Below are 13,864 nucleotides of genomic sequence, written 5' to 3' on the forward strand. Positions count from 1 at the left end.
CGGATGTGGTGGTGTACACCCTCAATCCCAGCACTCAGGAGGAAGAGGCAGGCAGATATTTGTGAGTCCAAGAACAGCCTGATCTACATAGTGAGTTCCAGGTCAGCCAGAACTACATAGTGACACTCTGTCTCTTTTTAAAAAAGGAAAGCTATCTATAGTCATGAGTTCTGAAACCCATCCTAGGGCTTAGTGGGTGTTTTTACTTTCTTCTTATAGTAATCTTTTATTGCATAGCAATTGGCCACAGACACTTCACACACTGCTGAATTCAAGGGCCAAGACACTGGCACTGCCACCAATTCCATTATTACCACCAGAATAGAATGCCTGTTCTTTAAGCCAATGCCTAAAAGAAAAACCAGTCATGAAGGAGAAGTGTCTGGTGTGGCTGGGGCCTAGTAGACAAGGAAGGGAGGGTATAAAATGAGGTGGGCCTAGGAGGCCAGCATCACATGACCTGTGACTTTGCAGGCCAAAGAAGGAATGAAGATTTGATTTTAAGAACCGTGAAAGATTGCAGCCAAGGAGTTACATGACCGTGTTTAAAGTTATGAGAGTCCCCGTTGGTGGCCTGGGAAATAGATAATATAGGAAAGGGTGAGGAAGTCAGAGTCAGCCTGGAAGGAGTTGATATTGACCTAACGCAGTCGGGAGCAATCAGAAAAGAGTAGGGATTGCAGACATACCTACGAAATGGAACAGCCGATTGAGCACACAGGGCAGGGGAAACCCAGGGTAACAGGCTTCAGGCCTGAGCAACCAGTGGGATGGTTACATTCTCAGAGACGGTGACTGGGGGAGGGGACAAGCTGGGAGGGAAGTGTTGAGAAGATGTTGGTTTTGGAATTAGACATCTGTCAGAACGCCAAGAAGAAAACCCAAATAGGCAGTTGGCTCCACAGCCTGGAAGGCAGACAGGGATCTATGTTTCCCGGGCTCATCCATCTGCTTCTTCCCCTGAGGTGGGCTCAAGCCATGGGTCTCTTACTCTTTTGTTTGTCTCTGGAGTCTGTACAGCTTCTTCAGTCCCCTGGACTAAGCCCATCCCCCCCTTTCAGGGCAGTTGCAGTACAGAACCTGCAGCTCTCTTTAAAGCCCAGTCGTCCAGGCACTTGCTTTGCAGCATAGCCTTCAGGACTGTGCACTGGAGTTGGGTTAGCCATCCCCTGACTCCACCCCCAGAAATCCGACCAGAAATAGCTCTCTCAGCCCCCAGCTCCTGCTCAGTGCTACTTACCTACCTCTGTTCTTGCTCTCTGGCCGGCTCAACCTCTCCAGCCGGTCTTAGTGTCCCACTCATTCGCAACGCTCCCTCCGTCACGCACCTCCCCTGCCTCTCTAGTCCTCCAGCTGCATGGGTCGCTTCTGCTTTGTTCCCAGGGGCCCCAGTTTCCTGAATTTCTCCCAAGCAAGCTCAGTCCAAGCCAAGCACCCTGGGGCTAAGAGTGGCTTAGCATACAAGCACTAAAAGAAGAAGGTATTAAAAAACAAACTCCAAGCCGGGCGTTGGTGGCGCACGCCTTTAATCCCAGCACTCGGGAGGCAGAGGCAGACGGATCTCTGTGAGTTCGAGGCCAGCCTGGTTTACAGAGCGAGTTCCAGGACAGCCTCCAAAGCCACAGAGAAACCCTGTCTCGGAAAAACCAAAAAAATAAAAATAAAAATAAACTCCAGCCGTGACATTACTTCAAGTTCCAGAGGGTTGGAGACAGGAAAAGGGGACTGTGATGTTGCTCAAGACTATACACACACACACACACACACACACACACACACACACACACACACACACACACCCGTGTCCCGGCTCTCCTGGAACTCTAGCAATGTTCCACCCACTGGGGCCTTACAGAGCCAAGCTTTGCCCCTGGGTCTGAGCCACAAGCCTCTGGACATAATCAGATTTGGGAAGCATGGGAAGGGAAATGGACCCCTGCCCAGGGTCAGGGAATTTCAGAAGCTGAGTCATTTGGTCTCCTGCTCATTTCCAGTCCTTTCTGGAATATTACATCCTCATATTTTTGGCCAGAGCCCTGGTTCCCCAGGCGAGGAGCTTCACACCTCGTCTGGCCTGTTTGGTAGACTCCCTCTGCAGGCCTCAGAGTGGAGATCTCAAGCCAACCATATGTCCTCCTTTCCCTAGGCGTATAACGTCCCCTGCAGGTCCTGTGAGGCTGAGACCCACAGAGGGGTATATTGAAAAAGCATCCTCAGCATCTTATGTCAAGAGACACAAACCAGGCAGATTGCTGGTGGTGTACGCCTTTAATCCAAGAACTCAGGAGGCAGAGGCAGGTGGATCTCTGTGAGTTCGAGGTCAGCCTGGTTTACAGAGTGAATTCCAGGACAGTCAGGGCTACACAGAAAAACCCTGTCTCCAAAAGAAAAGTGTATAGTCACAATATAGATTTAACCAGGCATATACACAATTACACACACAATCATACAATGACAATTCTTTTCTCCTAAGAGGGATATTTGGAGAAATACTTGGAGAGCACACTGATACACTGACTTAGTTAAAACGGGTGGTCTAATGGAGCCTATTGGCTGGAAGTTTTTGCTCAGTTCTAGATTTATTGTTTTGCTCTGTACTAAAGTGGCTTTATGTCTGGAATAGCGAAGATAAAAATTGAAATAGGGCTGGAGTGATGGCTCAGAGGTTAAAAGCACTGGTTGCTCTTCCAGAAGCCCTGAGTATATGCAGACAAAACACCCATATACATAAAGTAAAAAACAAATGAATTTTTAAAAAAGGATTGAAATGGAGAGGCTGAAGAGATGGCTCAGAGGTTAAGAGCACCAACTCCTCTTACAGAGACCCTGGTTTGTATCCCAGCATCTCAGAGGTTAAGAGCACTAACTCCTCTTACAGAGATCCTGGTTTGTATCCCAGAATCTACATGGTAGCTCACAGCCATCTGTAACTCTGGTTCTAAGGATTCTGATATCTTTTTCTGGTCTCCATGGGCACAGTATGCATGTGGTATACATGAATCAAAAACATTCATAAAATGAAAATAAATCTTTTCTGAAAAAGAATAGGGGTAGAGGTTTTTTATCTGGTCACTGTTGTTGTTGTCTTCATTGTTTGTTTGATCTTTGAGACAGGGTCTCACATAAACCAGCTGGACCTGGAACTCACTATGTAGCTGAGGATGAACTTGAACTCCTGGTCCTCCTGCTTCTCCAGCTCCAAGTACTGGGACTACAAGTACCATGTCCAGCTTATATGGTGGGAAAGATCGAAACAGGGCTTGAGGCATGCTGGGAAAACACTAGGGTAGTCATATTTAAAAAGAAACTAGAGTGAAGGGCATGGTGATGTGCAGTTCCAAGCCTTGAGGAAACAGGGACAGAAGGTCTGCAAAAAACTAAGTCTGTCACATCATGGAACTAGATCTGTTAACAGATTGTCTCTGGGACTGGAGAGATGGCTCTGGTTAAGAGAACAAACTGCCCTTGAAGAGGATCTGAGTTCAGTCTCAGCACCAGATCACAACCTCCTGTGACTGTACCTCCAGAGGTACTACACACACACACACACACACAGAGAGAGAGAGAGACAGAGACAGAGACAGAGAGACAGAGAGAGACAGAGAGAGAGAGAGAGAGAGAGAGAGAGAGAGAGAGAGAGAGAGAGAGAGAGAGAGAGCTGAAACAGGCAAGCATAGGATGTAATTTAGTAACCTGGGACCCCATCTGGGCTGTGCAAGACTCCTTCCCTTGTAACAATGTACTTGGCAGCTTAGCTCCTTTACATGCATGCCGTATACACATGCACCCCTCTCCAAAGGATGCACCTAGCCACTTCAGAATACCCTCAGAGCTCCACCTGGTCACCTCCTTCTCTAAACAATAGATTTCTCAGCTCCTGGCAACAATCAGATTTAGACAGTTTCTATTCATTCAGCTGTATCCTCAATGTATATGAGGCTGAATTAGTTTGGATAGCATGTGTGAAATAAGTCAAAATGTTGTCTTCAAATAAATTCAAGGGGAATACCCTGCTTACCCTCTTCCTCCTAATTGGATGTGCCTATCATTAAAGTCGGGGCATTATGGAAAGGGCCATGTGTAGGAGAAGAATGATTATATGACATAATCTATTCAGTAACAAAAGAAAACCACCCTCACTGTACCCCTTGTGACCAAACCCCTCCTCTTTAACCCCCCAAAAGAAGCCTCAAATAAGAATTGGGGCCCTGGTGGGCAGTCGTGGCACACACCTTTAATACCAGCACTTGGAAGGCAGAGGCAGGCAGATCTCTGTGAGTTTGAGACCTGGTCTAAAGAGCGAGTTCCAAGACAGCCAAAACTACACAAAGAAACCCCGTCTCAAAACAACAAAAACAAAAACAAAAAGAATTGGGACTCTTAGGCTGGGGAGATGGCTCAGTAGTTAAGAGCACTGGCGGCTCTCCCAGAAGATCCTGATTCAATTTCCAGCAACCACAGAACAGTTCACAACTGTCTGTATCTTCAGTTCCAGGGAGTCCAACATCCTCATACAGACATATGCAGGCAAAACACCAACGCACATGAAATAAAAATGCAAAAAGACAAATGGGCCTTAAGGATCTTCACTCGCCAGGCTGGCTTCTGTCTTACAATGTATTCTCGTCTTTTCTTTCTTTTTTTAAAGTTTTTTCATTTATTATATATGAAGAGTTCTGCCTACATGTATGCTTATAGGCCAGAAGAGGGCACCAGATCTCATTACAGATGGTTGTGAGCCACCATGTGGGTGCTGGGAATTGAACTCAGACCTCTAGAAGAGCAGCCAGTGCTCTTAACCTCTGAGCCATCTCTCCAGCCCTATTCTGATCTTTTCTGCTTAGCTCTGAATAGTTTCCTTACTACTTCTACAAACTCAGGTAAGCTCCTATTTATTTTCAATACTTTGAGTAAGAAGCCAAGGACCTGGAAAGGCCCAGCCCAGACCCTGGCAAACAGTATTACAAGGATTCAAATGTTTTTGGTTTGTTTTGGTTTTGTTTTTTGTTTTTTTTGGGGGGGGGTTGTTTTTGTTTTTGTTTTGTTTTTCCGCTTGCTCTGTAGACTAGGATGGCCTCGAACTCACAGAGATCCTCCTGCCTCTGCCTCCCCAGTGCTGGGATTAAAGGCGTGTGCCACCACTGCCGGGCAGATTCAAGTGTTGTTATCTCTACATCTTAACTCCATTCCTCGCTTCATTCTTCTGTGTGTGGGGTCCTATTCTAACCAGAAGATATTCTTGTCATTTCCTGCTCTTCTGTGCATGGTCCTATTGTAACCAGAGGATATTCTTGTCATTTCCTGCTCTTCTGTGCGTGGGGCCCTATTGTAACCAGAGGATATTCTTGTCATTTCCTGCTCTTCTGTGTGTGGGGTCCTATTGTAACGAGGATATTCTTGCCATTTCCTGCTCTTCTGTGTGTGGGGTCCTATTGTAACCAGAGGGTATTCTTGTCATTTCCTGCTCTTCTGTGTGTGGGGTCCTATTCTAACCAGAAGATATTCTTGTCATTTCCTGTTCTTCTGAGTGTGGTCCTATTGTAACCAGAGGATATTCTTGTCATTTCCTGCTCTTCTGTGCGTGGGGCCCTATTGTAACCAGAGGATATTCTTGTCATTTCCTGCTCTTCTGTGTGTGGGGTCCTATTGTAACCAGAGGATATTCTTGTCATTTCCTGCTCTTCTGTGCATGGTCCTATTGTAACCAGAGGATATTCTTGTCATTTCCTGCTCTTCTGTGCATGGTCCTATTGTAACCAGAGGATATTCTTGTCATTTCCTGCTATTCTGTGTGTGGGGTCCTATTGTAACCAGAGGATATTCTTGTCATTTCCTGCTCTTCTGCGCATGGTCCTATTGTAACCAGAGGATATTCTTGTCATTTCCTGCTCTTCTGCGCATGGTCCTATTGTAACCAGAGGATATTCTTGTCATTTCCTGCTCTTCTGTGCATGGTCCTATTGTAACCAGAGGATATTCTTGTCATTTCCTGCTCTTCTGTGTGTGTGGTCCTATTGTAACCAGAGGGTATTCTTGTCATTTCCTGCTCTTCTGTGTGTGGGGTCCTATTGTAACCAGAGGGTATTCTTGTCATTTCCTGCTCTTCTGTGTGTGGGGTCCTATTCTAACCAGAAGATATTCTTGTCATTTCCTGTTCTTCTGAGTGTGGTCCTATTGTAACCAGAGGATATTCTTGTCATTTCCTGCTCTTCTGTGCGTGGGGCTCTATTGTAACCAGAGGATATTCTTGTCATTTCCTGCTCTTCTGTGTGTGGGGTCCTATTGTAACGAGGATATTCTTGCCATTTCCTGCTCTTCTGTGTGTGGGGTCCTATTGTAACCAGAGGATATTCTTGTCATTTCCTGCTCTTCTGTGCATGGTCCTATTGTAACCAGAGGATATTCTTGTCATTTCCTGCTCTTCTGTGCATGGTCCTATTGTAACCAGAGGATATTCTTGTCATTTCCTGCTCTTCTGTGTGTGGGGTCCTATTGTAACCAGAGGATATTCTTGTCATTTCCTGCTCTTCTGCGCATGGTCCTATTGTAACCAGAGGATATTCTTGTCATTTCCTGCTCTTCTGTGCATGGTCCTATTGTAACCAGAGGATATTCTTGTCATTTCCTGCTCTTCTGTGCATGGTCCTATTGTAACCAGAGGATATTCTTGTCATTTCCTGCTCTTCTGTGCATGGTCCTATTGTAACCAGAGGATATTCTTGTCATTTCCTGCTCTTCTGTGCATGGTCCTATTGTAACCAGAGGATATTCTTGTCATTTCCTGCTCTTCTGTGTGTGGGGTCCTATTGTAACCAGAGGATATTCTTGTCATTTCCTGCTCTTCTGCGCATGGTCCTATTGTAACCAGAGGATATTCTTGTCATTTCCTGCTCTTCTGTGCATGGTCCTATTGTAACCAGAGGATATTCTTGTCATTTCCTGCTCTTCTGTGCATGGTCCTATTGTAACCAGAGGATATTCTTGTCATTTCCTGCTCTTCTGTGCATGGTCCTATTGTAACCAGAGGATATTCTTGTCATTTCCTGCTCTTCTGTGCATGGTCCTATTGTAACCAGAGGATATTCTTGTCATTTCCTGCTCTTCTGTGTGTGGGGTCCTATTGTAACCAGAGGATATTCTTGTCATTTCCTGCTCTTCTGCGCATGGTCCTATTGTAACCAGAGGATATTCTTGTCATTTCCTGCTCTTCTGCGCATGGTCCTATTGTAACCAGAGGATATTCTTGTCATTTCCTGCTCTTCTGTGCATGGTCCTATTGTAACCAGAGGATATTCTTGTCATTTCCTGCTCTTCTGTGTGTGTGGTCCTATTGTAACCAGAGGGTATTCTTGTCATTTCCTGCTCTTCTGTGTGTGGGGTCCTATTGTAACCAGAGGGTATTCTTGTCATTTCCTGCTCTTCTGTGTGTGGGGTCCTATTCTAACCAGAAGATATTCTTGTCATTTCCTGTTCTTCTGAGTGTGGTCCTATTGTAACCAGAGGATATTCTTGTCATTTCCTGCTCTTCTGTGCGTGGGGCCCTATTGTAACCAGAGGATATTCTTGTCATTTCCTGCTCTTCTGTGTGTGGGGTCCTATTGTAACCAGAGGATATTCTTGCCATTTCCTGCTCTTCTGTGTGTGGGGTCCTATTGTAACCAGAGGATATTCTTGTCATTTCCTGCTCTTCTGTGCATGGTCCTATTGTAACCAGAGGATATTCTTGTCATTTCCTGCTCTTCTGTGCATGGTCCTATTGTAACCAGAGGATATTCTTGTCATTTCCTGCTCTTCTGTGTGTGGGGTCCTATTGTAACCAGAGGATATTCTTGTCATTTCCTGCTCTTCTGCGCATGGTCCTATTGTAACCAGAGGATATTCTTGTCATTTCCTGCTCTTCTGTGCATGGTCCTATTGTAACCAGAGGATATTCTTGTCATTTCCTGCTCTTCTGCGCATGGTCCTATTGTAACCAGAGGATATTCTTGTCATTTCCTGCTCTTCTGTGTGTGTGGTCCTATTGTAACCAGAGGGTATTCTTGTCATTTCCTGCTCTTCTGTGTGTGGGGTCCTATTGTAACCAGAGGGTATTCTTGTCATTTCCTGCTCTTCTGTGTGTGGGGTCCTATTCTAACCAGAAGATATTCTTGTCATTTCCTGTTCTTCTGAGTGTGGTCCTATTGTAACCAGAGGATATTCTTGTCATTTCCTGCTCTTCTGTGCATGGGGCCCTATTGTAACCAGAGGATATTCTTGTCATTTCCTGCTCTTCTGTGTGTGGGGTCCTATTGTAACCAGAGGATATTCTTGTCATTTCCTGCTCTTCTGTGCATGGTCCTATTGTAACCAGAGGATATTCTTGTCATTTCCTGCTCTTCTGTGCATGGTCCTATTGTAACCAGAGGATATTCTTGTCATTTCCTGCTCTTCTGTGTGTGGGGTCCTATTGTAACCAGAGGATATTCTTGTCATTTCCTGCTCTTCTGCGCATGGTCCTATTGTAACCAGAGGATATTCTTGTCATTTCCTGCTCTTCTGTGCATGGTCCTATTGTAACCAGAGGATATTCTTGTCATTTCCTGCTCTTCTGTGCATGGTCCTATTGTAACCAGAGGATATTCTTGTCATTTCCTGCTCTTCTGTGTGTGTGGTCCTATTGTAACCAGAGGGTATTCTTGTCATTTCCTGCTCTTCTGTGTGTGGGGTCCTATTGTAACCAGAGGGTATTCTTGTCATTTCCTGCTCTTCTGTGTGTGGGGTCCTATTCTAACCAGAAGATATTCTTGTCATTTCCTGTTCTTCTGAGTGTGGTCCTATTGTAACCAGAGGATATTCTTGTCATTTCCTGCTCTTCTGTGCATGGGGCCCTATTGTAACCAGAGGATATTCTTGTCATTTCCTGCTCTTCTGTGTGTGGGGTCCTATTGTAACCAGAGGATATTCTTGTCATTTCCTGCTCTTCTGCGCATGGTCCTATTGTAACCAGAGGATATTCTTGTCATTTCCTGCTCTTCTGTGCATGGTCCTATTGTAACCAGAGGATATTCTTGTCATTTCCTGCTCTTCTGCGCATGGTCCTATTGTAACCAGAGGATATTCTTGTCATTTCCTGCTCTTCTGTGTGTGGGGTCCTATTGTAACCAGAGGATATTCTTGTCATTTCCTGCTCTTCTGTGTGTGGTCCTATTGTAACCAGAGGATATTCTTGTCATTTCCTGCTCTTCTGTGCATGGTCCTATTGTAACCAGAGGATATTCTTGTCATTTCCTGCTCTTCTGTGTGTGGTCCTATTGTAACCAGAGGATATTCTTGTCATTTCCTGCTCTTCTGTGTGTGGGGTCCTATTGTAACCAGAGGGTATTCTTGTCATTTCCTGCTCTTCTGTGTGTGGGGTCCTATTCTAACCAGAAGATATTCTTGTCATTTCCTGTTCTTCTGAGTGTGGTCCTATTGTAACCAGAGGATATTCTTGTCATTTCCTGCTCTTCTGTGCGTGGGGTCCTATTGTAACCAGAGGATATTCTTGTCATTTCCTGCTCTTCTGTGTGTGGGGTCCTATTGTAACCAGAGGATATTCTTGTCATTTCCTGCTCTTCTGTGCATGGTCCTATTGTAACCAGAGGATATTCTTGTCATTTCCTGCTCTTCTGTGTGTGGGTCCTATTGTAACCAGAGGATATTCTTGTCATTTCCTGCTCTTCTGTGCATGGTCCTATTGTAACCAGAGGATATTCTTGTCATTTCCTGCTCTTCTGTGCGATGGTCCTATTGTAACCAGAGGATATTCTTGTCATTTCCTGCTCTTCTGTGTGTGGGGTCCTATTGTAACCAGAGGGTATTCTTGTCATTTCCTGCTCTTCTGTGTGTGGGGTCCTATTCTAACCAGAAGATATTCTTGTCATTTCCTGTTCTTCTGAGTGTGGTCCTATTGTAACCAGAGGATATTCTTGTCATTTCCTGCTCTTCTGTGCATGGGGCCCTATTGTAACCAGAGGATATTCTTGTCATTTCCTGCTCTTCTGTGTGTGGGGTCCTATTGTAACCAGAGGATATTCTTGTCATTTCCTGCTCTTCTGCGCATGGTCCTATTGTAACCAGAGGATATTCTTGTCATTTCCTGCTCTTCTGTGCATGGTCCTATTGTAACCAGAGGATATTCTTGTCATTTCCTGCTCTTCTGCGCATGGTCCTATTGTAACCAGAGGATATTCTTGTCATTTCCTGCTCTTCTGTGTGTGTGGTCCTATTGTAACCAGAGGGTATTCTTGTCATTTCCTGCTCTTCTGTGTGTGGGGTCCTATTGTAACCAGAGGGTATTCTTGTCATTTCCTGCTCTTCTGTGTGTGGGGTCCTATTCTAACCAGAAGATATTCTTGTCATTTCCTGTTCTTCTGAGTGTGGTCCTATTGTAACCAGAGGATATTCTTGTCATTTCCTGCTCTTCTGTGCATGGGGTCCTATTGTAACCAGAGGATATTCTTGTCATTTCCTGCTCTTCTGTGTGTGGGGTCCTATTGTAACCAGAGGATATTCTTGTCATTTCCTGCTCTTCTGTGTGTGGGTCCTATTGTAACCAGAGGATATTCTTGTCATTTCCTGCTCTTCTGTGCATGGTCCTATTGTAACCAGAGGATATTCTTGTCATTTCCTGCTCTTCTGTGCATGGTCCTATTGTAACCAGAGGATATTCTTGTCATTTCCTGCTCTTCTGTGTGTGGGGTCCTATTGTAACCAGAGGGTATTCTTGTCATTTCCTGCTCTTCTGTGCATGGTCCTATTGTAACCAGAGGATATTCTTGTCATTTCCTGCTCTTCTGTGTGTGGGGTCCTATTGTAACCAGAGGGTATTCTTGTCATTTCCTGCTCTTCTGTGTGTGGGGTCCTATTGTAACCAGAGGATATTCTTGTCATTTCCTGCTCTTCTGTGTGTGGGGTCCTATTGTAACCAGAGGATATTCTTGTCATTTCCTGCTCTTCTGTGTGTGGGGTCCTATTGTAACCAGAGGATATTCTTGTCATTTCCTGCTCTTCTGTGTGTGGGGTCCTATTGTAACCAGAGGATATTCTTGTCATTTCCTGCTCTTCTGTGTGTGGGGTCCTATTGTAACCAGAGGATATTCTTGTCATTTCCTGCTCTTCTGTGCATGGTCCTATTGTAACCAGAGGATATTCTTGTCATTTCCTGCTCTTCTGTGTGTGGGGTCCTATTGTAACCAGAGGATATTCTTGTCATTTCCTGCTCTTCTGTGCATGGTCCTATTGTAACCAGAGGATATTCTTGTCATTTCCTGCTCTTCTGTGTGTGTGGTCCTATTGTAACCAGAGGGTATTCTTGTCATTTCCTGCTCTTCTGTGTGTGGGGTCCTATTGTAACCAGAGGGTATTCTTGTCATTTCCTGCTCTTCTGTGTGTGGGGTCCTATTCTAACCAGAAGATATTCTTGTCATTTCCTGTTCTTCTGAGTGTGGTCCTATTGTAACCAGAGGATATTCTTGTCATTTCCTGCTCTTCTGTGCGTGGGGCCCTATTGTAACCAGAGGATATTCTTGTCATTTCCTGCTCTTCTGTGTGTGGGGTCCTATTGTAACCAGAGGATATTCTTGTCATTTCCTGCTCTTCTGTGTGTGGGGTCCTACTCTAACCAGAGGGTATTCTTGTCATTTCCTGCTCTTCTGTGTGTGGGGTCCTATTGTAACCAGAGGATATTCTTGTCATTTCCTGCTCTTCTGTGTGTGGGGTCCTATTTTAACCAGAGGATATTCTTGTCATTTCCTGCTCTTCTGTGTGTGGGGTCCTATTCTAACCAGAGGGTATTCTTGTCATTTCCTGCTCTTCTGAGTGTGGGGTCCTATTGTAACCAGAGGATATTCTTGTCATTTCCTGGTCTTCTAGTAGCAGCAAGCATGGCCACTAGACACCTCAGGTCTAAGGGTTATTTTAGATCTATTTTTATTATTTTTAGTTGTGTATACAGGGGGTTATAGACACATGTGCTTGGATGCCCTCAGAGGTCAGAGGTGACAGGTCCCCTGGAGCTGGAGCTGCAAGCTGTTGTGAGCCATCAGACGTGGATGCTGGGAACCAAATTCAGGTCCTCTGCAAGAGCAAGACATTAGAGTCATCTCTCTGGCTCCCCAGATTTTTTATTTCTCTTTATTCTTGAGAATTCCATAAAGCATACAAAGAAATATGATCATATCTACTCCTCATCTCCTTCTTCCAGGGCCCCCATAACCTTCCAATACATCTTCTCCCAACTTTTTTTTCAGGGGTTTTTTTTTTTTTGATAACCCACTAAGTGCAGTTAGTGCTGCATGGGTGTGGGACTACCCATCGGAGCATGAGAAACCTGCCAGTGGCCACATCCTCCAGGAATAATGATTCCACCTCCTCCAGCAGCTTAAGGGGTGGCATCTGGGGATCATCTACCCTACCTATGACAGAATTTTGGCTGGCTGCTCTTTTGAAGGCAACCACTGCTTCTGTGTGTTCATGAGTTGGCTAGCATTCCACAACATTCCTCCCCATCCTCCAGGTCTCACATTCTTTCAACTCGTCTATGCTCCCTGAGCCATAGGTGGGGAGAAAAGGGTTGACACAGATGTCCTGTCTAGATCTGAACACTTGGTCTCTTTCGTTCAGGGTTTTGTGAGGTCTAAGTTTTCATAGAGACTGATCTAAAACATTAGCCCTCCTGCATCCAGACTCAAATATCATGAAAAGCTATGGTCAGTTGTGCTTGTGTGACATGCTCAGGTCTATAGTCTACAACAGTGTTCAGTGACTGGCATACTGGCATCACAGCCTGTGGTTGATAGCACCGCCTTCACCACCACATAAAGGAGCAGACTCCTATAATCTTAGCACTGGAGAGAGTGAGGAATAAAGATTGCCGTGAGTTCAAAGACAGCCTAGAACACGTAGCAAAACCTTGTCTCAAAAGTAGTAAGTCAGAACCTGGACGTAGTGTTGCCGACTTTTAATGCCCGTACCTGAGAGGCAGAGACAGGCAATTCTCTGTGAATTCAAAGAAAACCTGGTCTACATAAAGAGTTCCAGGACAGCCAGGGCTACACAATGAGAACCCCTCTCTAAATAATTATTAGTGTTTTGTTATTATTATAAAAAGAAAGAGGAAGAAAAGTGGTCTGTATGAGCAAGACTATCCTCAAGCAATCTATTTTATCGAGCTTTCATGAGACATCTTAAAGTATTTAGCATGGCACCTGTCATTTAAGGGTAAACAAATGTGAATGTCATACTGGTCAATGGACATATCGATAGGTAATGACTAGAAATACAGATGAAGATATATTAAAATGTGAAAAATAATGGAAGAGGAAGACTTGTCAAGATTGGTGGGTATATAGACATGAATAGATGGACAGAGGGAAGAAGGAAAGGACCAGAAAAATGCAGACCACAGTTAAATCCATCACATTACATAATCCAAGGCTGAGAAACAGGAAACAGCCTGGCATCCCCTGTAGTCTTCCTATGGGGCTTTCCCCTCTAATCTTTCTGGAGTCTTATAGGACAGTTCTCCAAGGACACTCACCCATCTATAACTTGTTCTGGAGAACAGCCTCAGAATATGCTAGGAATGAACTATCTTGAGCAGACCAGAAACAGTCACCTTTAGTAACAGGAACTATTTCAACACTAGCACAGCAATTGACATCACCTCGGTATAAAAATCCAGAGTGGCTTCCTTTCTAGGGTCCCTCATCTGCTGCACAAGTGCAACACCGGACAAGACACCGTATGTCCTAGGCAAGGGCAGCCCTGGGAGCCTGACTCACAATGAACTCAGGCTTCCATTGTCCCTTTCTATTTGTGAGTCCTTTCATGGAATTATGACCCA

General features: G+C 44.9%; 1 long non-coding RNA gene across 1 annotated transcript; it reads right to left on the reverse strand.

The window, feature by feature from the left end:
• Positions 1–11,932: 11,932 nt before the first annotated feature.
• Positions 11,933–13,784, reverse strand: LOC121137506. Its single transcript, XR_005874764.1, has 2 exons — positions 13,559–13,784; positions 11,933–12,096 (listed from the first exon to the last, which is right to left on the reverse strand). It is a non-coding gene; the product is annotated as an uncharacterized LOC121137506 (long non-coding RNA).
• Between the last annotated feature and the right edge of the window lie 80 nt (positions 13,785–13,864).

The sequence above is a fragment of the Mesocricetus auratus genome, unplaced genomic scaffold, assembly GCF_017639785.1.
Source record: "Mesocricetus auratus isolate SY011 unplaced genomic scaffold, BCM_Maur_2.0 Super-Scaffold_6730, whole genome shotgun sequence".
Lineage (NCBI taxonomy): Eukaryota > Metazoa > Chordata > Mammalia > Rodentia > Cricetidae > Mesocricetus > Mesocricetus auratus.